Genomic DNA, 26,327 nt, shown 5'->3' with positions numbered 1-26,327 from the left:
CAGCAATATAATTTGTATTTAAATTTAAAGTTCACCTTGGAAGATCATTCTTCAGATATAAATTTTATTGTACCATTTCCAGGTGCCTCAAAGAGTGATAAGAAGCATGTATGTTGACAGTGATAAGCCAGTGTAACATACTGATAAAGTTTCCTTACATTTAAGATGTATCTTTTTCTCCATAATTACTTTCCTGTTTTTTTAAAAGGAAGCTTCTATCTATCTATCTATCTATCTATCTATCTATCTATCTATCTATCTATCTATCTATCTATCTTTTAAAAATTTTTGAGGTCTCAGAAATGAACTCTGTACCTTGTATGTGGGAAGCCAGCACTCAACTTTTGAGCCACATCATCTCTCTTGGGTTGTTTTTTTCATTTGTTTTGTGTGTGTTTGTGGGTTTTTTGCAAGAGGCACTGGGAACTGAACCCACGACCTTCCATGTGGAAGGTGGGCACTCAACTGCTTGACCTATATCTGTTTCCTTCAATACGTATTTTAAAAATAAGGATTCAATATTCTCAAACTTTAACTGACTCAGGTCCTACATGGCTTCTCAAACTTAGAGTGTATGCTTATTCAAGTAATTTCGCCCTATTTTCAGAACCAGAGTTTGGACAATTACCATTTTTATATCAAACTTCTAACTGGAGAAATTCTCTGAGTTTTTTTTTTTTAATTGGTTTTTGTTTTTCATTCAAAACAATCAACATTCAATTCACGGCTCATGTGGGCCTCTTCTGAAGTCCTCTGTAGAAGGCAGCTTTCACCTGTGCATTCCTCAGACTATAAATGAGGGGGCTCAGCATTGGGTTGAAGAGACTGTGAAACAAGGACATTTTCTCCTGCTCTTCTTGTTGATTGGAGTTTGGGACCATGTAAACCACCATGACTGTGCCAAAGAAGGGCCCAACCACTACACAGAGGTGGGAGGAACAGGTGGAGAAGGCTTTTCTGTGGTCCTCGCCTGAATGGATCTGCAGGATGGCCCAGAGGAGGCGTGTCTAGGAGACTAGCATCATGAAGAGTGGCCCGACTGAGACAAACACAGAGGCAGCAAAGATGACCACTTGGTTGATGCAGGTGTCAGCACAGGCTAGTTTGAGGACAAATAGGATTTCACAAAAGAGGTGGTTCACTTCCTGGGGCCCACAGAAGGGCAGCCTTAGAAGGAGAATTGCATGTATCAGGGTTAAGGTAAATCCACATGCCCAGGAAGTTATGGCCAGGACAGTGTACACTCTCTGGCTCATGATGACAGTGTACTGGAGGGGATGGCAGATTGCCACATACCTGTCATAAGACATTGCCACCAAAATCAGGCACTCAGTGACAGCAAAAGCCAAATCCAAAAATGTCTGCATTTTGCATGAAATGAAGGGGACAGTTTTTTTTTCTGTTTCAGTAGACTTTCCAACATCTTGGGAACATTGTTGGAAGCATAGGATATGTCAAGAATGGCCAGTTTGAAGAGAAAAAGTACATGAGAGTGTGTAGTCTGAAGTCCAGATAGGTGAGTCCCAAGATTGTGCCATTTGCCATCAAAATGAAGGTGTAGAACAGGGAGAAGATACAGAAGAGGAACACTTCCATCTCCAAACTGAGCTGAAATCCCAAAATGAATTCTGTGATCCATGTTTGGTTGCCCCCATACCTTGAGACAATCTGTGTAGTGCCTGGAAAATTACAGACATCATTCAGTTTGGAAATAAGAATCCTTCTCAAGCCAGAACCTGGAAAGGAGAAGAATATGCTAGATTAGATACAAAGTGAGAACTCTTTATCTTTTATTCTTAATCATACAGGTATAAAGATGTCTGTGAAGGAAATCCCGAATAGTGGTGTTGGGGTAGCTTCTTCCATGTGGAACCATGTGGAACCATTTGGAACCAGGACAGTAGAAAAGAGGTCATACACCTTAGGGAGTCATCATCTTAGAAGCAGCCATATAAATGTGAAGGCCACATAGGAAATGTGAACTTGGGAATATAGAATCATGACTGTTTAGAGACACTTTCGTTTCTTTCAGTGATAAGCCTCAATATATCTGGGCAGTAGCCCTCAATATATCTGGATTTTTTGCTTATTTGCTTTTGAGACAAATATAGACAGCACAGTCACAGATACATAAATGGAATGTGATTGATTTCACTGAGCACTTCCATGTCTCAGAATTTACTGTAAGGATCTCATAAAAAATACAAAATACATATGTTTAAAATTTAATCCTTGCAGCATTCTATTTCACACAGTGAGGAAAGAATATATTGAATACATTAAAATATTTGGATTCAAGGAAATAGTATGCAGTTATTCAAATTATGTTGCAAAACTATTTTGACATGGAAAATATTCATGATATGTTTCTAAATGAAATAAAAGTGTAAACAAATATTGATTCATGAAATTTTTAATTCATGGTATAAATGAAAATATTTGATTATAAAAATGGAATTAACAGTAGATACACATTATAAACACACAAGGTAGTTACCACCCTGTGAAAACAATGAACCAGACTCTTGAAACCCTGAAGTCTAAGTCTAAACCAATCAAGCATCTATAGTTATCTAAATAGGAATAAAATCAAGAAAATAATATAGACCTGACAATTAATAAGGTACTAGTACTGCAAATATATTTTCTTAAAGATAAACTCTAAGTAAATATCCAGAGAGAGGGAGACAGAGAGAGAGAGAAACAGAGGGAGAGAGAGCTTTAGACAGACAATGCATGGATCGGTGAAGCAAAGTCCTTCCTTATGATAAAGTTGCCACTTATAAATATGAAAGGAATGTTGGCATTACAATAGCACATTTTGCAACCATCATAACTAATCATTGAGTCTGGCAAAATAATCAATGTATGCTAAACCCAGTGTCTGTAAGTTTTATGAAGAATAGGATATTTATAGACTAATTTCAATAGATGTCTCCAGAAATTACACTAGGGAATAAAATAATGTATAATGAAGATAACTTAACTAACTTAAGCAGAACTAATAATAGGACAAATTAATATGCACCTACTAATAGAATGCACGGAGAGGGGCACTTTTTCCTGTGAAAATATATAATCTGAATCAAAATTTGAGGAACATTGGGCAATCCCAACTTAAGAGACATGTTCCAGACTCTTAAAAAATATCAATGTCATGAAAGTCAAAGAAAGGGCTAAGTCATTCTGGAGGACAGTTTGGCAGTTCCTCAAAAACTACCTGTATATTTTCCATATGACCTAGCAATTCCACTGCTGTATATATACCCAGAAGAACTAAAAACAAGGACACGAACCAATATATGCACACCAATGTTCATAGTGGCATTATTCAGTATTGCCAAAAGTTGGAATCAACCCAAATGTCCATCAGCAGATGAATGGATAAACAAAATGTGGTATAAGATACAATGGAATACTACTCAGCTGTAAGAAGGAATATAGTACTTGCCCATGGGATAAAATGGATGAATCTTGAAGACCTTATGTTGAGTGAAGCAAGCCAGACATCGAAGGACAAATACTACATGACCTCTCTGATATGAATTAAGCAAATTAAGCTGTCTCAGAGAGCTAGAGACTGGATGATAGGCTTACAGTAAATAGGGGGGAAGAGGAAGGATGTGAGCTGTCACCTACACAAGTGAAATGTATGATAAAGTGGAGGTAAGAAGTTGTGCAGTGAAGGGATAAGACGGGGGTATGTGGAATACTGTTGGGTGGATTTTTGCGGGCTTGAGGGGTGCTAGGGTTGGGAGGAGGGGTCAGATGGTCCATGGAATGGGGGGCAGGATTTGAGGGGAATGGGTGAATATAGGAGATTGTTAGGTACGTGATAGAAACTATAGTGTTGAGAAAACTCTTTAGAAAATATAATAAGGAAGGGTTACTTGTTTAAGGTGTTTGACAGGATCATCTGGCACAGCATGCACCTGGGGCAGACTTCTAGGGAGTGTGTGAGTGCTCATCTTGTCATATTGTGTTTTATCAGTGGTTGGAGACACATACAATGTGCAGGAAAGTGTTGTACCCACATCCTGGGAGGCCTGATGTTCTCAAATAGAGGAGAGGGTGTTTCTTGAGAACATGGGTGGTTCCCAATGGGGGAGGACAAACTAGAGTGTCAAGCCCTCTGCATTGTTGTAAGTACCTATGAATCTTGTCCTTCAAGCAGTGAATCTTGGTTGTCACTGTGGGCCTTTAGGGGAGAGGGAGAGAGGAATAGAAGAGATGGAAGTGGGGGTAACTGGGGGGCAATGGAATTTTGCCACAAGATCATGCAATGATGGATATAAGCCATGCTAAATTTCACCAAAAATTTATAAAAGTGTATAGTCTAAAATGTAAACCATAATGTAAACCATAACGTAACCAAAAATTTAGAAAAGTGTACAATCTAAAATATAAACCATAATGTAAGCCATAATGGAACCATGGTTAGTAGCCATGTTTCAATATCTGTACATAGCTGTAGCAAATATAACATCCACATATAAAAAGATCATTGCTGGGGAAGGGTTAAAAGGGTTTGATGTTGGATATATGGGAGTTCCCTATATTGTATATGTGACTTTAATATGATCTAAAACTTTTTAGAAGACAAAATTAAAAATTAAAAAAAAAGAAGAAGAAATGTAGACATGAGGAAGGAATGTAAGAGATTGCCTTGCCACTATACTTTCGGGGCAACAGCTATTACTGTGATGAAAGACAAAACATCAAAATAAAGTTTTATGATATTTTTCATTTTTTAATACCCCAATTTATTTTTTACTTTATTTTAGTTTTTCTAAGTTATTATGTATTCTATTCCTAATCTTTAAACCTGTCATTACTATTTCATTTTCCTACTAATTGAATTTGGCAATATGTTATGCTTCATTTTTAAAGAAGTTTTGGATCACAGAGGGATTCAGCTATGGCAGTGGAGGAGCACTGATGTGGAGTGTCACTGATGGGGGATGCATGGGTTGGTGGAAGTTCTCAGGCATGCATATAGGGTATATAGATATGTCTGGATGTTCATTGGGTATTCTCATAGTGGATAGAGTTACACACGACAACTGAGGGAGTGTTGAGTTCCCATCCTGGGGAGCTCTGTTGCATTCCCCAATGGAACAGCAACAATCCTCCAAGTACAAGGACAAAGACCAGTGAAGAAGGATGGCCCAAAGATGGGCCCTTAATCCTGATGACTATGCCTATGAGCCTGTGTGCTTGACATTTCAACTAGGCATAGAGTTGCAGGGTGCCTAAGAGTTACTTCCTAAGAGCCTCCATGTTGCTCAACTGTGGCCAATCTCTAAGCCAAACTCAGTATGTAAATGCACAAACTTCCCCCCAGTGTGGGACATGACTCCTGGGGATGAACCTCCCTGGCACTGAGGGGTTGCTACTATTACCAGCTGATGATGCAACTAAAAAATGACCTTGAATAAAAGGGGGAAATGGTAAAGACAAATGAGTTTATATGGCTAAGAGACTTCAAACCCCATCAGAGGGGTTGTACTTATGCACATCTCAGCAGGATCCCAGAGACAGCCGAAGTAGATACAACCCAAGGTACTGGTGCTTCTGAGGGCTATAGAGACAGAGAGGTTCTACTGTCATGACAGATTGCTCTGGAGGTCTTTGCCTTGCCAGTAGGCCCTACTTTGGGATTTGTGCTCCTGATTATGACAGAGTTGGATTCAGATGATACATGTGTCTTCTATCACTTTTATTGAACCTGCGATTGGCACTGGGGTTTGTGTATGCTCAGGAGACTTGAATCTCTGGACTGTCCATGTGCCATCTGGGCCCTGAACCTCAGCAGAGTTGCAACACCTGTTCTACGGTTCGTTGGATTTACCCAGGTCAGCTGACGAGGAGGTGAGAATGGTCGATCACCACACCAGGGAACCGAGAGTGTCTACAACTGCAAGCAGAAGAATTGCATCCATCAGCCACATGGGATCTAAGCCCCTTCTTGATTTAGAGGTGGAATGGACATTGCCATCCCAGGGTCCACAGGATAGAGGAATATAATGTGGATTTGAGTGGACTTGCTGGTATTCTACTATAGAACTGTTGTGTCTCTAGCAATGGAAGAAATTGAATTGTTGATGTGGAGATGGTGGACATTGTAGTTGCTGAGGGCAGGGTAAGGGAGGAAGAGGTGTGATATGGGGCATTTTCGGGTCCTTGAGTTGTCCTGACCAATATTGCAGGGACACAGGCAGGACATTGTTTATCCTGCCATAACCCATGGGATAGACTGGGGGAGAATGTGAACTGCAATGTAAACTATGGTCCATGCAGTGTTGCAGTGCTCCAGGGTGTATTCATCATATGCAATGAATATGCCTTTCTGATGAAAGGGGTGTTGATGTGGGAGGAGTTGGGATGGGATGGGGAATGGGGAAATGGGAACCTCTTATGTTTTTTAATGTAATGTTTATGTGATCTCTTTATCTTTAAAAACATTAAAAAAAAAAAAGAAAAAGGAAAAAAAGAAAGGGCCAATTGATTATTTCATCTGAAAGGAGACTAAAGACACATGACATTAAATATATTTTCTGATCTTGGCTTGGGTCCTAGACAGCTGGGAAGCAGGGAGAAACCTATAGTTTAAAAAAGATAATCATGGGAATATTAACTTTCCTGATTTTGATAATTATATTGTGGTTAGGTTATTAGTAAATGTTAGTTCTTGGGGAAACACATATAGAGGTAAATGGGCATTATGTCTACAGTTTGTGCTCAAATGATTCAGAAATGCTTAATCTAAGTGAAGGTATATAGAATTTCTTGTATAATTCTTGATACATGTCTCTTAGCTTGAATTTACTTAACAAAAAATAGTTAAAAACAAAAAGTTAAGCAAATTTAGAAGTTTGGTACAGGGAAAACTGTGAAGTAAGAATAAGCAAATAACCTTTCTTCAAGCTCATTTTGAAATAAATACCTCCAATTTTAAAATTAATTTTCCAACTCTGGCCTTTCTATCACACTTTAGCTATAAAGGAAAGTTAAAGAATATTTTTAAAAAATCGACAACATACTAGTTAAAAACAAAATGTTATGTCAGTATAATGTCCTTTTATCATACACGGCTACAACAAAGTTCTACACAGCAGTCAATGAATTCCCAGGTAATTATGAGTTAAATCTCCTAACATGATAGCTGTAACTTTAATTCATACCTATTATTGCTATCACTCTCTAGTGCTCATGAATGTAAGATGGATTCAGTAATTAAAAATGAGTGCTGAGAATATCAACATATCAAGGTATTTCTCAGGCTTGAGTAAATGTAAATCCCAGATAGATATACATATATTGAGTTGAAAAATGCATATGAGCATTCAAAAATACTAAAGTAGATTCATATGGGGAGGCTCTGAGGGCAACTATTAAATTTACAAGTTTAGTTAGCAATACCAGTAGAAAGAGTGATATCCTTACCAGTAAGATGTGGATAATCCCAAAGAGAAAAAAAGATTAAGAGGGTATACACAGAATTTTAAAATTTAAATAGCAATGCCTCTGTCAGCCAGGTAAAAAATTAAAAAAAAAATTAATTAATCAAAATAATAAAATAAAAAATAAACTTGTAGTTAGGTATTATGCTATATATATTATTATAGCTCTTATAAAAACTAGATTCATTGCAGATGAAATAGGGACTAATTATATGTTTGTTAGGTGGGCGAATGTCATTGTTAGTTCAATATTTAAGTCCACTTTAGTTTACTTTTAGAATCTTCTATTAGCCAGTTTCTATTTACTGACTGGGACATGGCTTCTGCTTTACTAGGAAAAAAGCAAGGTCACTGTTAAATTTTAATCATTTAAAAATTCTAATTGTTTGAAAATTATATGAGTTATCTAAACTATTTAAAATAATATTTGTAGAGGACAGGTTTGAATAGCATGATCATATGGACTATATTATAACTACAGAGAAAATGCCAAAATTTAAATGTATTGGTATCTGTAATGAGCTGAATGAAGACCCCCTCAAATTATGTACCTTACAATCTGTGAATGTTCACTTATTTGGGAGAAGGATTTTTGAAGCTGTGATTAAATTAAAGTTCTTAAAATGATATACTTCTGGATTATCCAGATTGGTCTTTAATCCAGTGACAAGTGTCTTTATAAGAGAAAAGCAGAGGGATATTAAGACAAAGGAAGAGACACACAGAGAAGAAGGCAATATGAGGATGAAGGAGAGAGGTGACTACAACCAGTAGAATGGTGAAGGCTGCCAGAAACTGGAAGAGACAAAGAATAGATTCTCTACAAGAGCCCTTGGAGTGACCACATCCTTTACATATTTTGGAATTCAAATTTCTGTTATTTTAGCCACCAAATTTGTGGTAATATCTTATAGTAGCCCTAGGAAATTCATATATTACTAATAGAATTTAGTTCTTCATTGACAAGCGCTTTCTCTGGACATCAGTATCTTTATTAAGGCTTGCTAACATATAAAGTCCTTTCACTAGTTTGGCTATTTCAGAGCCTTATTCAGACACTATGCCTAGATATAAAACCTCTCATTCTCTGAAACTCATAGTGATAGATCTGGTAGTTGATAACTTTGGAAGGCGATTTAGAGAGAAACCTCTTCCCTCAGCACAGTAAACAAACACTCTAGGGCTGGCGGGATATCTACGTGTCTATTCCATTCTCCTAGAATAAACACTTTGAGTCAGGAGGGAAGACTACCCAGAAAAGTCACTGCTTTCCACACAGCCATGGCAGTTCTTCTGCCATCCTGTCCTATTACAACCTCCCATACTGACAACGACTCGAAGCACAAATGAGTATCTTCTACACAAGAAGATGTTAGCACAGGATTTTCCCTCAGGGATCTGTTTTGACCTAGAATAAACCCTATGGAGGTAAGAAATGTGCCTCCGAGGTGGGTGTAGTGTTGTCCTCCCTCCAGCAGCTTTTAGGAGGAATCAATCCCAGCTACAGGAACACTCACTGCTCTTACTGGAAGCTCTTCTTTGCACCCTCAGGAGCATAGGTCTTATTTTAGAATCAGTGGATAAAAATATTCTTGAGTTTCTATTGGGAATTGAAATTCCCGGAAGGATCATTAGACATCTATTTACTTTCTCCTGAGGGGATGAAAAAAATCCCCAATCCTTCTCTTAGGAGGAGAGTAATGATTGTACCTATGTCTCCTTGAAGAAAAATTCTTAGTAATTGGCAGGGCAATTACCAGCACCACACTGTATCCATCCAGATTTCCAAATACCAAAGGTCCAGAAACCTGGGACAGATATCACACATCAAATGAGCCAAATCCTTAAAATTACTGTAAAAAATGTGATTATTATTCTCTACAATCCTCAAGAAATTATATGAGAGTTTGTTAATCTGTGATGAATGACAGTTTAGTTCCATGTTGCCAATTACGGCAATCTCAAAAAGCTATAGATTCTCCCAAGCCAAGGTGTATCTCTACTTGCAGGCATATTGTATACAAATGAAGAAGGATTATAATAACCATAAGTCGTAATTATTGAATACTTAGTACTTAGTTTCAGAAAATGTGCTAAAAACACTATATTCAGTTTAAAGTTTCATATAATCATTATCCTCATTTCACAAATGTGGAGACTGAAGTTTAATTATGCCACGTCTGTAGTTCAAGTGTGGTTCAGGGACTTCTGGGAATCCTTGAGAGTGTTTCAAAAATTGCACAAGATTAAAACTATTCTCACAATAATATTATGAAACACTTTTTACTTTCTTTACTTTCATTTTCTCACAAGCGTACCGTGGAGTTTGAGGCTACATGATATAAGATATAGCAACTGATGAAATGCAGAAGATATGAAAATACAGCCACCTTCTACTAAACTAAATACTGATCGATTTTGCAAAATGTGAAGCAATGTTACCCTTTTCATTCTTTTTTATTTTAGGAAAGACAAATTTTCATAAATATATGTTATTCATATAAACATATAATGGGATTATTATTTTAAAAATATTTAATAAATTATCTGTTTTAATTTTTAATATAATAGATAAATATAAACACATAAAATCTCCTTGGGTGCCTCAGTAATTTTTAACATTTCAAAGGGGTCCTGAGTTAAAAAGTTAGAGAAACATAGCACTAAATGAATTACTACCAATCTGGCAAGAGAAAGCCAGAAATAAGTGATCTTTATCTAATACCAAAAATGAATGAATTTTCTGTTGTTGGTGCAAGAAGTTAACACAAACTTAACAACTTAATGCAAAACACATCTACTATACCTGGTATAGGTTAGCTGGATACTCCGCCCAGGTTGCACAGACTAAAATCAAGATTTTGGCAGAGAGATGGATCCTCATTTGAAACTCCTTCCTTCCTTCCTTCCTTCCTTCCTTCCTTCCTTCCTTCCTTCCTTCCTTCCTTCCTTCCTTCCTTCCTTCCTTCCTTCCTTCCTTCCTTCCTTCCTTCCTTCCTTCCTTCCTTCCTTCCTTCCTTCCTTCCTTCCTTCCTTCCTTCCTCCCTCCCTCCCTCCCTTATTTTTTGTTTTTATTTTTTTTTTAACGTTACATTCAAAATCTATGAGGTCCCCATATACCCCCCACCCTCCTCACCCCACTCCTCCCATAACAACAACCTCCTCCATCATCATGGGACATTCATTGCACTTGGTGAATACACCCCTAAACTCTGCTGCACCACATGGGAGTTAGTACAATTTAGTTCCTTGCAATTGTAGAGCTAAAGTTTCCATTTCATTCTTGCATGTTGGCTGGGGATTTTTCAGTCTTTTGCTGGACTCTGGTCCACTGTGTGACAGGTTCTATGGTCAGGGAAAATGGCCTGGGAATTCAGTGCCATGTCAGTGGGCCTTACTTTGGAATTTGTGTTCCTGAGTGTGAAACTCTTTCAGTCTTTAGAATAGCAAAGGTGTGAAGAGTTCTCCCACTTCAATCAAATCTCTGATTTCCTCTTCTGCTACTTGATAGAGAAAACTCCCTGCTTTTAAAAGGCTCACTTGATTGTATTAGGGCCACTGAAATAATATCCTTATTCTTAAAATAAAATTGTTTTGAAGTATATCATTCATACATGAACATACATAAAAAATAAGTGTACAGTAAAAGTTTTGAACTCACAAACAAGCATGCTATTATCAAACAAGGCTCCCATCCATTACCCCATCACCAATACCTTGCACAACTGTGAAGTATTTGTTACAAACCGTGACAGATCATGTCAGAATATTACTACTAACCACAGTCCATATCTTATATTTGGTGTACTTTCTCCCAATTTACCCAATTATTAACACCCTGTGTTAATATTATATATTTGTTATAGTTCATGATAGGATGTTTTCATATTTGTTTAACCAGAGTCCTTTCTCCACCACTGTATTCCCTATGATAAACAGCCCCATTTTTGTACAATCCATTTAAAAGTGTACACTCAATGGCTCTCATTTTCACCAAAGTTGTGCTGTCATCACCTCAGTCAATTTTAGAGTGTTTTCATTACTCTAAAAGGGAAAAACCCCATAGTCCCTTATATACTGCTACAGTTGTCTCTTTTAAAAAAAGATTTCTTTATTTATTCTCCCCCCCCCCACATTGTTTATTGCACTTGCTGTCTGCTTTCTGTGTCCATTCACTGTGTGTTCTTCTGTGTCTGCTTATCTTCTGTTTAGGCAGCACTGGGAACTAATTCTGTGACCTTCTAGAGTAGGAGAGAGGTGCTCAGTCTCTTGTGCCACCTCAGCATCTCTTATTCTTTCTCCTCTGTGTCTCTTTCCGTTGCACCATCTTGTCGTGCCAGCACTCTGCTTGGTCCAGCTCACCTTCACCAGGGGCCTCAGGAATCAAACCTTGCACATCCTATATGGTAGAGAGGAACCCAATTGCTTGAGTCACATTTACTATAGTTTTCTCTTAGAATTGATATAATGTCTCCTGTTCTTGCTGCAAAAATATTACATTACTGCTAACTATCATCCAAAGTTATATTAAATTTTCCCATGTATCACCATATTCTTATCACTTTGTAAAAAAAAGAACATCCTTATATTTATACTATTAACCACAATTTTCGTCCACCACCAAAATCGGTATGTTATACATACCCTACATTATTTTCTAGTTTCCTTTCAATTATATTCATAAACTACCCCTTTCAACCACGATCTCATTTAAAAATCATCAGTGTTAGTTATACTCACTCTAATGTAATACCATCAACTCTATTCGTTTCCATACCTTTACAATAAACCTATCAAAAATTCTACATATATTGAGCATCAGCTCCCATCTCAATCACATTCTATTTCCTAGTAACCTATACTCTAGAGTTTACCTTTGTGAGTTTACTTATTGTATTTAGTTCATATCAGTGAGACCATAAAATATTTGTAGTTTTGTGTCAGGCTTATTTCACTCAACATAATATCCTCAAGGTTCATCCATGTAGTCATGTGCATACTGATTTAATTTCTTCTTACAACCGAAGAATATTTCATTGTATGTATATACCACATTTTGTTTAGCCATTCTTCAGTTGATGGAGACTTAGGCTTGTTCCATATTTTAGCAATTATGAATAATGTTGCTATGAACATGAGTGTGCAAATGTCAGTTCATGTCCTTGCTTTCAGTTCTTCTGGATATACTCCTAGGGACAGGATTGCTGGATCATATGGCAGTTTGAGGTATTGCCAAACTAACTTCCACAGAGGCTTCACCATTCTACAACAGTGAAGTAGTGTTCCTAATTATCCACATCTTCTCTAGCACTTGTTTTCTGTTGTGTTTTTAAATAACCATTCTATTTGGTGTTAAAAGGTATCTCATTGTAGCTTTGATGTGCATTTCCCTAATAACTAGTGACGTTGAACAGTTTTTCATATGCATTTTGGCCACTTGTATTTCCTCTTCAGAGAAATGTGTATTCAAGTCTTTTGCCCATTTAAGTTGGTCTGTTTGTTCTTTTTCATTGAATTGTAGGATCTCTTTATATAAAATGGATATCAAACCTTTGTCAGATATGTGGTTTCAAAATATTTTCTCCCATTGAATAGGATGCTTTTTTACATTCTTGACAGTTTTTTGAGGAACAAAAGTATTTGATTTTAAGGAGGTCCCATATCTAATTTTCTTTAGTTGCTGGTGCTTTGGGTGTAAGGCTTGAGAAACTACTGCTTTCCACAAGGTCTTGAAGATGTTTCCCTACATTTCTTCTAGAAGTTTTATGGTTGTTGTTTTTATGTTTAGGGCCTTGATCCATTTTGAGTTAATTTTTGTATAAGTTGTGAGATAAGGGTCTTTTTTATTTCATTTGGTTTGATTATCCTGTTTTCGCAGCAGTATTTGTTGAATTGATTGTTCTGGTGCTGCTGAATGGGCTTGATAACCTTGTCAAAAATCACTTAACCAAAAATGTAAGGGTCTGTTTCCATATTCTTGATTTGGTTCCATTGGTTTATGTGTTTATCTTTATGCTAGTACCATGCTGGTTTTTAAAAAAAAATTTCCTCAAAATCTGCATATTATTTCTCATATCTTTTTTTTACTTTTTAATTTTTATTGAAGTATATCATTCATACATGAAAACACATAAACAATAAGTGTATAATAAAGATCGTGAACTTACAAAATAAACATACATAACATCACACGGGGGTCTCATACATCATCCCTCCACCAGCTCTTTGCATTGGTGTGAAACATTTGTTACAAACTATGCAAGAGCATCATTAAAATATTACTACCAACTATATTCCTTATCTTACATTTGGTGTATTTTTCTTCCAACCCATACTATTTTTTTTAAAACATATTTTTGTTACAGATATTGTGAACTTGCGAAACAATCATACAGATGTATAGATTTCCCATACAACTCCACACCTGGTGGAATATTTGTTACAGATTATGAAGTAATATCATCACACTATTACTACCAATCATGGTCTATAGCATACATTTGGCACACTTTTTCCATACACCTCCATTATCAACACAGTACCGCTTGGCACTGATGTAAGAATATTATAGCATTGCTGTTAACCACAGTCTATATGTCACACCAACTGCTGTTTTTATTATCATATTACACTGTTGCAAGGTAATACAATTTAAAATAAAGAAGTTAGAGTTCCCTAACTTCATTCTTTTTAAAGCATGTTTGGCTATTAAGGGCCCCTTATGCTTGCAAAAAAATTCATAATTGGCTTTTCCCTTTCTGTAAAAAAAAGCTGTTGAAATTTTTACTGGAATTGCATTGAATCTTTAAATTAGTTTGGGTAGAACTGACATCTTAATGATATCTAGTCTTCCAAGTTATTTAGATCTTCTTTGCTTTCTTTCAGCAATGTTTTGTAGCTTTCTGAATACAGGTCCCTTGTGTCCTTGGTTAAGTTTATTCCTAAGTATTCAATTCTTTCAGTCACTATTATAAATAAATAATTTTTTTTCTGACTTCTTCCTCAGATTGCTCTTCAACAGTGAACAGAAACACTACTGATTTTTGCATATTAATCTTGTATCCCACCACTTTGCTAAACTTGTCTATTAGTTCTAGTAGCTTTGTTGTGGATTTTTCAGGATTTTCTTGATATAGGATCATATCGTCAGCAAAAAGCAAAAGTTTTACTTCTTCCTTTCCTATTTGGGTGTCTTTTATTTATTTTTCTCACTTACTTGCTGTAGCTAGAACTTCTAGCACAATTTTGAATTAACAGTGGTGGCTGTGAACAGTCCTATCTTGTTCCTGATCTCAGCAGGAAAGTTTTCAGAATTTCACCATTGAGTAAAATACTAGCGGTGGGTTTTTCATATATGCACTTTACCAGTCTGGAAAGCTTTCTTCTATTCTTATCTTTTGGGGTGTTTTTATCAAGGAAGGATGCTGTATTTTGTCAAATGCCTTTACTGCATCAATTAAGATGATCATGTGACTTTTCTTCTTCAATTCATTAATGGTGATTATTTCACTAATTGATTTTCTTGTATTGAGCCATCTTTGCATACATGGAATGAAACTTATTTGATCGTGGTATATAATGCTGTTAACGTGCTTTTGGATTTGGTTTGCATATATTTTGTTGAGGATTTCTGTATTCATTAGAGAAATTAAATCTTTCTACCCAGGTGATTCTTTCAACCTTCACCTGCTGTTGACTGTTCTGCCCAGAGCTGAGACTTAATGCAGGCCAAATTCACTGAAGTGAAACCACTCTCCACCCTCTGTTGCTCCCTTCCTTCTTCCCAGCGAGGAAGATGTCTATTGCCCCCTCAGTTGGCTGTAGTGAGCCGTGGATTTTATCCAGGCTATTTGCCTTAAAGGTAGGGGATGGATCGATGCTGTTTCCAGTCATGGGTGTTAGTAGCTTACAGTTTTCATTTCGGCTTCTTTCCTTCTCTGTCTCATGCCCTCCTGGGGGTTGTGCATCACTTTCGTGGTGTGCAGATCCCCAAAGCAGTTTCCTCAGACAGCTTTTTGCTGTCCTCTGTTGTTTTTGTCAGAGTTAAGCCCTGCCTAACTATTCCTATGGCATCTTCCCAGATTTTAAAACTTGCTGTATTTTATGATCAGCTGAGTTGCAAAATCCCTGCACAGCAGTACCCAGAAAAGTACCCCAAAATGTGGGTACCCATGCGTTACCTATATTAGTGATTGAGGGAATCTTAGGAAGCCATTTTTAGAATTCTGTCTACCATGCAAAGCCTTTTTTTAAACCACTGAGCTGTGTTTTCATTATAAGATCTTATTTGTTACTCAGAGAATTTTGTTTCCTAAATGTGACCCCATTATCAGCCTTGTACTTCGTCAGACCTGCCATCCATAATAATTGTGGCTATGAATCCAAACTCAGAAGGGAACAATTTTCATTCCTTTTGGTACTTTGAGGCATAGGATTAGTGTATTTTAAAGTTTCTTTTAGTTTCAAATTTATCTGAATTTATTCTCCATACATTTCTTACAGAATATTAGTTTAAAAATTTTTGACCAAGGACTGACTCACTGCAAGTCATATAATATGATAATATAAAAGTTTGAAAAGGTGTCATTATATCCTTTTCTACTTTTAATAATTTGTTTTTAAGCTTTCTACTAAAAGTAATTATAGATGCATAGGAAGTTGCAAAGATAGTACAGAGGGAGTCGGGGTACCCTTTACCCAGTTTTCCTCAATGGTTACATGATTATAACACAATTTCAAAGCCAGGAAACTGACATTAGTGCAATTTGTGGGTATATAGTTTGATGTCATCTTATCATACTTGTAGGTGGGTAAAATTACCACTGCAATCAAGACACAGATGAATTGCATCACCACAAAGATTTCCCTCCTGCTGTTCCTGCATAGTCACACCCACCTGCTTCCCCACCATTTCTAGTCTTTGGCTACTCATAGTCTCTTTTCCATTTCTAGAGTTCAGTCATTTTGAGCATTTTATGGAAATAGAATCTACAGTATGTGACCCTTTGATGTTGGCTTCCTTCACTCTGCAGAATGCCCTTGAGATCTGTTCAAGTTGTATGCATGAATAGTTCATTCCCTCTTTATTGTTGATTAGTATATTGTGTTAGAATGTACCACAGTTTGTTTATCTGTTCACTTACTGAAGGGAATTTGGGTTGCTTCCAGTTTTTGGTGATTACAGAGAAAGCTGCTATGAACAATTCTGTATAGGTTTTTGTGTAGACATGGGCTTTCATTTCTCTGGGACAGATGTCCAAGAGTGCAATTGCTGGGTCAGAGGGTCAGTATAGGCTTAGGTTTTCTGTTTTGTTTTGTTTTTTAGAAACTGTTTGACTATTTCCCAGAGTTAAGCATTCACATTTAATCTCATTTTAAAAAACAAATCAATTTTCTTGATACATATTAATAAAGTATACAATTCATCCAAAGTATATAATCAATGGTATTTGTTATAATCACATAGTTATGCATCCACACTTCAATCATTATTAAAGCAATTTCAGTATTTTAATAATAATAATAAACAAACAAACAAGAAAATTCCTCACTTCTCAATCTCTCTGTTTCCCCTGCTGTACATAGCTGTTAGTTCTGGCTATTCTTGAACTATTATTTATTTATTTATTTATTTATTTATTTATTAAGCAGTTTTATTCAGATATATTCACATACTATATGATCTATCCAAAGTGTATAATCAATGGCTTTTAGTATAATCACAATGTTGTACACTCACAATCTCAAAAATTTTAGAAAAATTTTGTTACCTCAAAAAAGGAAGACTCCCCACACCTTAACATTCCTTCCTTAAGTCCTACACAAACTCTAGTCTAATTTCTAAATTCATCTTTATAAATTGACATATTTAAATGAACATGAAAACATAGCAATCCAAGAATTACAGAAAATTTTTAAATCATTCCTTGTCCGTTGTCCACTGGTCAGCAGTTAGGAGTATATTCTATTGCGCCAATGTAATTCTGCTAAAACTTGCCTTTGCCCTTTATCTTATGGGTCTTTCTATGGAGTATCTGTAAAACCTTTTTATTTTTTAAAAACTGATGTGTAGAGATACTATGGTTTATGTAAGCATTTCTCATATTTACAGACTTTGGTTGTTTCTAATTTTATTGTTAACCATAAATGATGTGATAGATATCTCTAAAATGCTTCTGTGGGTTATTAGATCCTTTTCTTTTTTTCAGTACTAGGGCTGGGGATTGAACTTGGGACCTCATACATGGGAAGCCAACACTTAACTACTGAACTATACTGGCTGCCCCAAGTTGGTTTTTTTATTTATGCTTTTTTTTGGGTGATACCAGGCATTGAGCTCAGAACCTTGCACATGGTAAGCAGGCACTCAGCCACTTGAGCTACATCCACTCCCCAATATATCCTTTTGATAAGTAACAAAAGTGAATATTTAAGAAATCCTGTCAAATTAACATTTTGTTCATAGGTTGAAAACATAATAGGTAAATTAGAAGAGTTTCTGGAAAAGGTAGTTGATCTAATGTTATTTGAGATCAGCTTGACCCACAAGTCTACTATCTTGTAATTTATAACCAAATGAACTAAATCAATGTATAATTACCCTAATTCATTTTTAAATGTCTCCTAATTTGTCTTTATTCTTATTTCAATTCCTAATACTCATCATTCAATATTTATTCTGTTCGTTATGTATTCATTCTGTGCTTATAATCCAAGAATTGTAATTCTTTGATTCTGACTTCAAGAGCCTTATAATCTCCATGGTTATTAAAAATATGTACACATGATATAATTAGAGAATGAAAGGAAAGCAATGATTAAATGCTGAAAATGGGTGAATTAAAAGCAATGTGATTTTCTTGGTGAAAGAAATTTATGTGAGGAGAATGGAAAGGGAACTAAAATTTGATGCTGAAAGATAAATTAGATTTGAATAGAAAAAGTGCATGCCCTTTCAGTTTTTTTCCTGTTATTCTCATATATAACTGGTCAATAAGCTCTGTCATTTCCTTTCCTAATTTTACAATTCTGTCATATGTACAGGTTTATCTCAATGTTCACTACCATCTTCTTTTTAGATTATCATCCTGTCACATCTGTATTACCACAATAATCTGCTCAATTTTCCTGGTTCAAATATGTTATCTATCCTGCCTCTTGTTCTCTTAAATATTGTCTATTCTCCTATAAATGTCCATTCATCATTAAAATCCTCTTGCTTGAGAACTTATAGTGGACCATTTTTGCTGAACACAGTATGAAGATGTGCATGGTATTTTTATATATTGTCTCACTCGTTTAAAGATAAAATGTTATTGCATCCATTTTTGTAGATGAGGAAATAGAAAGTGTTTTTAATAAAGAAGATAAAAGATGAAAACAGCAAGAATATACTTTTCAAAGAAGACAAACATTTTTAAAGATACTTCAGAGAATAATAAGACTACAACAACAGAAAAAAATTTAAAAGGTGGGATTACAAAAAGACATTTACTTTTAGAACAGACTGGGACAGAATATGCTTATAGATGTAACTTAAGTGGAAAATGAATATTTCTAGTTGATGAGGAAGAACAATGAGGACAAACAGATTTGACAGTTTAGAACACAGGTAGTAACCTGGATTCTTACCAAGATGCTCAAATAACAGGGACAGCCCTCTCTCTTCCTCCAGATCAATCTGGAAGTCCTCATAGAACAGTGATTCTCATTCTCTGAATATTAGAATCATCCAAGGAGCTTTTAGAAAAGACCAATGCCAGTTTCTTTTTTCCCTTGAAATTCTGACTTAATACATCAGAATGGGGTGCAGACCTCAGTGTTGTATAAAGGTCATCATGTGATATCAATGTGCAGAAAGTGTTGAGAGCTACATCCACGAGGCAAAACAGCATGATATTGGTTTGTGGGGCTCTAGCCTAGAAGAATAGAGGACCTGCATGATATAAATCTTGATTTTCTTTACCCTTTTCTGAACCAGCAGAGACACACACCATTTTCGGTTGTGCACAGAAACAAGGTCTGGCAGCAGAAACCCTAGTGGGATGAGGATCTGATAAATTCAGGTGGCAGTTACTACCCCACACCTCTACTCAAATCCAAGGACTGGAGGATTATAATGTGTGCATGCTTCTTACTAATGCTGTTCCTTCTGGAAGCTGAATGTAATGCCTTGATTTGAGGAGTATTTTAATTAGGTGAAGAGGAACTGTCTTTTATTCATTTCTTGTATTGATTCTCAGGGATTATCTACTGCCAATCATTCCTTGTTCTCAGCATGTCCCACCTAAGCAAGAGTCTGGCTCTAACCTTTCTACAGAAGACATTAGGCAATTTCTCCAAGGAATTGTGAGTTCACAGGCCAAACTTCTGAGAAACACTATTATTTCCAAGGGGAAAAAAGTTAAATGGATTGTATTTAGACGAACAAAAAACATATATTTGGGCAGATGAAGGAAGATTTTTAAATAAGCATAATAGAGAGATTAAAAGAAATATAACAGCATGTGGATAAGAACAAGAAACCACAGAAAGGAAGTATGTAGAAATATTAGGCAAAATATAAAGTATAATTATTAAAATAAGGAACAATAAAATGATGTAGCTAATTAAAGTGAAACAAGAGAGAAAATCAATGAAATGAAACAACTTAAGGCAAGATGGTTCTGCTGAGTAACTTTCAAAAAGAAGAAAGACAGGAGAAAACATAGGAACTATAAAGGGGAAGTTCAAACATTGAGGGCAGATGAAGTAGAGGTCTAGTTAATAAGAAACTTAGGAAGAGAAAATATTTGAAAAAATTAATATGAAAGACTTTAGGTTAAAAGGGTTAAAAAAGTGTTGCAGTCCTAAAAATCACCTTCAGTCTCAATGATTTGTTAAAAGGATTCATAGTACTCAGAAAAGATGGTCTAGTCATGGTTAAAGTTTCTTAAAGCAAAGGATACAGATTAAAAGCAGCAAAGGAAAAAGGCTTATGGGGTGAAGTCCCGGAGAAACTAGGCACAAGCTTCCTGGTGTCCCCTCCCAGTGGAATTATACAAACACTTTTAATTCTCCAGCAATGATGTGTGAAAATATGGGCAAATCAGCCTAACCAGGGAAGCTCACCTACGCCTTGGTGTTCACGATTTCACTGGGGATTAGTCATGTAAGAATGCAGTGCCTGTATGTCTCACATCAGTTACTCAGACTCCAGCCCCCCAGAGCAAAAACAGGCTTCACCACAAATCACTTTGTTAGGATTAACTAGTATTTTATAGTCTAAGGCCTCAGGTATACAAAAACATTCTTATCTGGCAGATCATTTCAAGCACTCAGGTTCTTCTCCCAGGAGTCAGGCAAGCGCCAGTCCTGAAGACAGGCTTTCCTTAAAATATGCAGAATTTGAATTGCCCAGGCTTGATGAATTAACTCTTTCCTGAACAGTCCACCTGCCTGACCTTTGGACTAGTCTCTCTTAAAGCAAAAGTAATATATTTCTGAGCATGGGTGTTTACGTGTATTTATATAAAAAGGCAACATGAATATGACTTAAATGCTTGGAGGAGCCGGCAGGGGATAGGAAACAATATGAAGAAACAACTATCCATTTTATAAAGCCATTGTATATATTTTCATAATTTTAGGACTAACCTCAAGACTCTTTCATTATTTTACCTTGTATTAACATTGTGCAGTATTCAGCATAGAAATTAGCTGATGGTTACCTAAGTTAAGTTCTTCCTCATGCCAATAATTTATCATTGATTGTACATTCTGAGAAGGTATTAACTTGATGCTAATATATATATATATATATATATATATATATAAAATCATCAGTAGCACTATTTCATTTGAGAAGATATTGAATTTTACCAATAATGCCAGTGTTAAACTATACTGCATTATAAACATGGTACAAGTCAGTTTCATAGAAAACAAATTGATAAGATTTCCAGATGTTTTTGGTCATGCTTTCTAACAGAATTGTCCTTTATCCACATACCCGATATCATTATTGACAGATATAGTTTCACATAGCCACAGTTTGGTTATTTCTGGGTTCCAAGTCATTAGGGGAGAAAGCCAGTCGCCCTGTCTCAGTCACAAACTTGTAATGTTTAATTCATTTCCATTGTGTTCCTTTATGTATTTAGTAGGGCCCATTTCTATCCCATGGAGAGGGCATAGGTTTTTAGAACAGCCTATCCCTGGTAACTATATTAGAGGATATGTCCTATTTTGGTGTATTCTTTGGATGAGGGTAGTCAGAGTTCATCTATGCACACTGCAAGTGCCACTAGAGAACTTCCATAGGTTTGGATGTCCATAAGTTTCCCATAGGTATGCCCTTGGGCTTCAGCAGTTAGGGTGGAAGACAATCATAACATGGCTACTTTGGCCTCCTCCATCTGTTTTAAAATAGTCAAGAGGCCCTGTTGGGAGAGGGAACATGTTCTTTCCCAAATACCCGGTCCTGGGATTAGCCAGCATTATTTGTTTAATCTGCCTGACCAACATCACTAAAGTTTCACTGTCCTTCCAGGCTGACTCTCATCTCTCATGTTCCTCCTGGAAGAGATTTCCTTAATCTGCTTATTTTAGTTAACTTTTTTTTCCTGAATGTTTTTCCTCATTAAAACCAAATTCATCAGGAAGCAGATGTAGCTAAAGTGGTTTAGCACTGGCTTCCCATGTATCAGGTCCCAGGACCGATCCCTGTACCTCCTAGAAACTAAAAACAAATGAACAACAACAACAACAAAAACAAATTTGGATTGCAGATGTAGCTCAGTGGTGGAGTGCCCGCTTCCCATGTATGAGGTCCTGAGTTCATTCCCTGGTACCTCCTAAAAAATCAAAGCAACATAAAACAAACAACAGCAACAAAACAAATTCTGCTTATCCTGTGATGCCTAAACTGACAACTCTCTTCCTTAAAGCCCTTTTCACTCTTTTGGAAAATGATGTTTCATTCAACATGCATGCTGTTGCCATTGTGTATTAATGGTCTCATTACAGTTAGGATATATATTTTGTTAACTCTAAATCCTGGATCTCCCAGGCTAGAGTTATCTAAGTGTCAGTAACACTTTGATGTAATTTGTGAGGCCATTCCCCAGAACTATTTGGATGCACAGTATGAAATCTACTGCTTTATTCCCATCATAAGTCCACTGTCTTTTCCTATTCTGTGTAATAGCTCTCCACCCACAAGAACAAGAGACATGTGTTAGTGCACAAGATACTTAGGCATGTCAGGAAATGCATTTTGTCCATTATAACCAGGGATCTTTCTAACCATTTTGGTCATCAAGGATTACAGTTACACAGTGATCAGTCTTCTAGAATTTGTATTCTGTACAGACTGATGACCTGGTGAGGAGTAATTCCCAGAATATTATTTCCAAATTATATCCATTGTAGTAGATGTAGCCTGAAAAATAAGAGTCAAAATAGTCGGACATAACCTAGAGTTCCACTCTGTCATCGACAATTGTTCAGTTCAAGAGTGGTTAAATTTTTCAGGTTCCAAAAGCAAGGGTGGTCTTGACAAACATATGGCTTTACCCTTTTAGGCATCTGTTTTAATATCATTCTCTTGCACTGAGCCTCTCTCAAGGCACCAAAGTAATATTGAATTTCCTTCATTGTGTAACTCATTTATTCATTCCTTTATGCTCTTCTAGTATTTCTTCTTCTCTCCATTCACCGTTGATATTAACCCTTTCGAAGGAATGTTAAGTTCCCCATTGTGGTGTTCCAGATTGCTGGGATCACTATCAGTCTTAGCAAGTGCCCTCCCCTTCAGGCAATACTCATTCATCTAAGTTAAGGTTACATAAATTCAGAAGTACTGGGCTATCATGACAACTAGACAATATAGCTGCATTCAGTGCCAGCTTATATTTTGCCAGATGGAGTGAAGACACATCCATTCCCTCAGGCCCCTAGATATGCTGGCATAAAAATTTAAAGGTATAACTACCATTTCTTTCCTAGAGATAATCCCTGCTTCCAACATCCATAATTGCAACTTAGTTCTGGGACCACTACATTAGGTAGGAAAAGGGAAATTTGACGTGATGAAGGAATGAATAGTATAGTCGTACCCAACCCCTCCCCCAACCCCTCTTCTTCAGATCCATCAGAAAAGTGGAGAAATCAAATGGGGTCTCTTCTCTGTTCCTCATTACATTGAGAGCGAACTCATACTCCTGAAGGCATGTGAGCCAGCTCTTCATGACTTTAACTCATCTCATTTTAGCCAACAGATATTTCAACTTGCTGTTTCAGTTTTCTAGCAAATCACCTCCTAATCTTTTTTCCCACTATTGGATAGTATGGACTATAAAGTGTGTTCCTTGGTCTGAAGTAATATTACTCATTGATCCAAATTAGTATAGTATCTTATGTATCAATCTTTTAAAAGTGTTTTGGATATATGCATCTACCACTGGATATGCCAACACATTACAGAGTAAGTGCTTATTCCTTTTAGGACCCCTGGCAAGTAATGGGTATACTATCCCATTTTGGTTTATCCTTCAAGAAAGCTCACTTAAATTATAGCTCTGATTGTAGTTCAATCAAAGAAAGGATTTATTTTATTCTTTTAACTTTCCTCAAATATTGCCATTGTATTTCCAACAATTGCAATCATGAATATTCCATTTATAATTTTAGCCATTCTAGTGGCTATAAAATAGTAGCTTATTTGACTTTATATTTTCCTGCTCATGAATGGTGTTGAGCACCATTACATATGTTTATTATTTGTACTTATTTTGGGAAGTGCCTCTTCAAGTGCTTGACCAATTTTATGAAATTGGGTTTTTTCCTTTTGTTAGTACTGGGTTGAAGGAGTTTTTTATACATACTAGCTAAAATTCATTTGCTGGATATATAGAGAGCTAATATTATCCCCTGATCTGTGGCTTGCTTTTTCTGTTTCAAAACGGTGACTGTTAGAGAAATCACCCAGTCCTCACTTACCTTGCCAACTTCTCTGGGGAACTTAGAACACATGCTAAGCGACCATCCTCCTGCCTTCAGCTACCTGCATATCCTTTTTTTAAATGTGCTAAACCAGTCAGCTCATTCCACTGTGACATTAATGAGCAGACAAGGCTAATGCTTGCTAATTTTTCAGATTTTATTTCTATTGTTTTGTGTATCTTCTCTGAGAATCTAAGTTCCCAAATTCATCAAGGTCCAGAATATATTTTTCTATATTTTTCCTTAGAGGCTTTATAGTTTGAGGTTTATGCTTGGGTATATAATATTCCAATCTAAAGTTGCATTTTTTCCCCTAGCACAGGGTGCAAAAATATAAACTTTCATCTTCATAGGGAGCAAATTTACTCACTTATGTAGCTTTTTGATATTTCTTACATTGGCCTATCCTTGCCTAGCACCCTCTTTAAGGCACCTTTCACTTCAGTATTCCTTAGGCTATAAATGAGGGGGTTCAGCATAGGGTTGAAAAGGCTGTAAAATAGGGAGATTATCTTCTGTTGCTCCGCAGGATTTGGGGGCCATGTACATGATGATGGCACTGCCAAAGAAGAGCCTGATGATGCAGAGGTGGGAGGAGCAGGTGGCGAAGGCTTTTCTGCTTCCATCCGTAGATTGGGTCTTCAGGATGGTGACCAGGATACACGTATAGGAGACCAGCACCAGACAGAGAGGTCCGACTAAGATAAACACACAGGCTGCAAAGATGATGAGTTGGTTGAGCCTCGTGTCAGCACAAGCCAGCTTGAGGACAGACAGGATTTCACAGAAGTGATTGATTTTCCAAGGCCCACAGAAGGGCAGCCTCAGAATGAGAACCACATGGACCAGGGACAGGAAGAAGCTAAAAGCCCAGGCAATGACAGCTAGGACAGTGCACACTCTCCAGCTCATGATGACAGTGTAATGTAGGGGGTGGCATTTCGCCACGTACCTATCATAGGACATCACCACCAAAATCAGGCACTCAGTGTGAGCAAAAGTCAAAACCAAAAATGTCTGCAGTATGCATGCAACAAAGGAGATGGTTCTTTCCTGGTTCACAAGATTCATCAGTATCTTGGGAACAGTGTTTGAGGCAAAGGACATGTCAACGATGGCCAGGTGTGACAGGAAGAAGTACATGGGGGTGTGCAGCTTGGGGTCTAGGCAGATGAGCCCCACAATCACCCCATTCCCCAGCAGGGTGAGGGCATAGAATAGAGAGAAAAGTCCAAAGAAGACAAGCTCCAGTGCTTGATCCACCTGGAATCCCAGCAGGGTGGCTTCTGTGATCTGTGTCCAGTTCCCTCCCATGTTCCTGTGACAGAGATAAAGAAGTCCGTGACTGCAGCAGGATGGTCAGCACCAAAAGAGCAGCCAAAGACATGAAATATTTACTAAGTTTTGAAAATAGAGTGGCTTTTATTAATACAACAGTTTCAATGAATTTTCTATGATTTATTTTTAGATATGTTGTGAAAGCTAACTAGGTATGCATCAAAACTATGATAAAAAAATTGCCCTTGTATCAAAGGAGAAATGGGAATAATAGTATATATAATACTTACTATATATAATAAAATGTTATAAGATAAAATGATAGGATATATTATAAATATCCTATGGAATAAGATAACAAACCTTCATGTATACACATAGCTACTTTGTAGAATTCAATTATTCAGACTTCCCTTTAAGTGTGCAAATCTTGATTATTCATGTGGTTACCAGAGAGATGACCCTGACACAATGCCTGCAACAGAGATGGTTTCATTTCCTAGGCTTATTTGCCTACTTGGTTCAAGATACGGCATGATTAGAGCCTTCTGTTCTTTATTGTGTTTGCTTACAGAGCCTCTTTCTTTTCATCATGCTTTCAAA

At 36.7% G+C, this 26,327-nt stretch overlaps 2 pseudogenes; both read right to left on the bottom strand.

Moving 5' to 3' along the window:
• Positions 1-728: 728 nt before the first annotated feature.
• On the bottom strand, positions 729-19,459 carry LOC101416705 (olfactory receptor 2A2-like; annotated as a pseudogene).
• A 5,379-nt stretch (positions 19,460-24,838) lies between these two features.
• Positions 24,839-25,760, bottom strand: LOC101417147 (olfactory receptor 2A14-like; annotated as a pseudogene).
• Between the last annotated feature and the right edge of the window lie 567 nt (positions 25,761-26,327).

The sequence above is a fragment of the Dasypus novemcinctus genome, chromosome 5 (genome assembly GCF_030445035.2).
Source record: "Dasypus novemcinctus isolate mDasNov1 chromosome 5, mDasNov1.1.hap2, whole genome shotgun sequence".
NCBI lineage: Eukaryota > Metazoa > Chordata > Mammalia > Cingulata > Dasypodidae > Dasypus > Dasypus novemcinctus.
The sequence above is the reverse complement of the archived record's forward strand: the minus strand, read 5'-3'. Positions and strand labels throughout refer to the sequence as shown.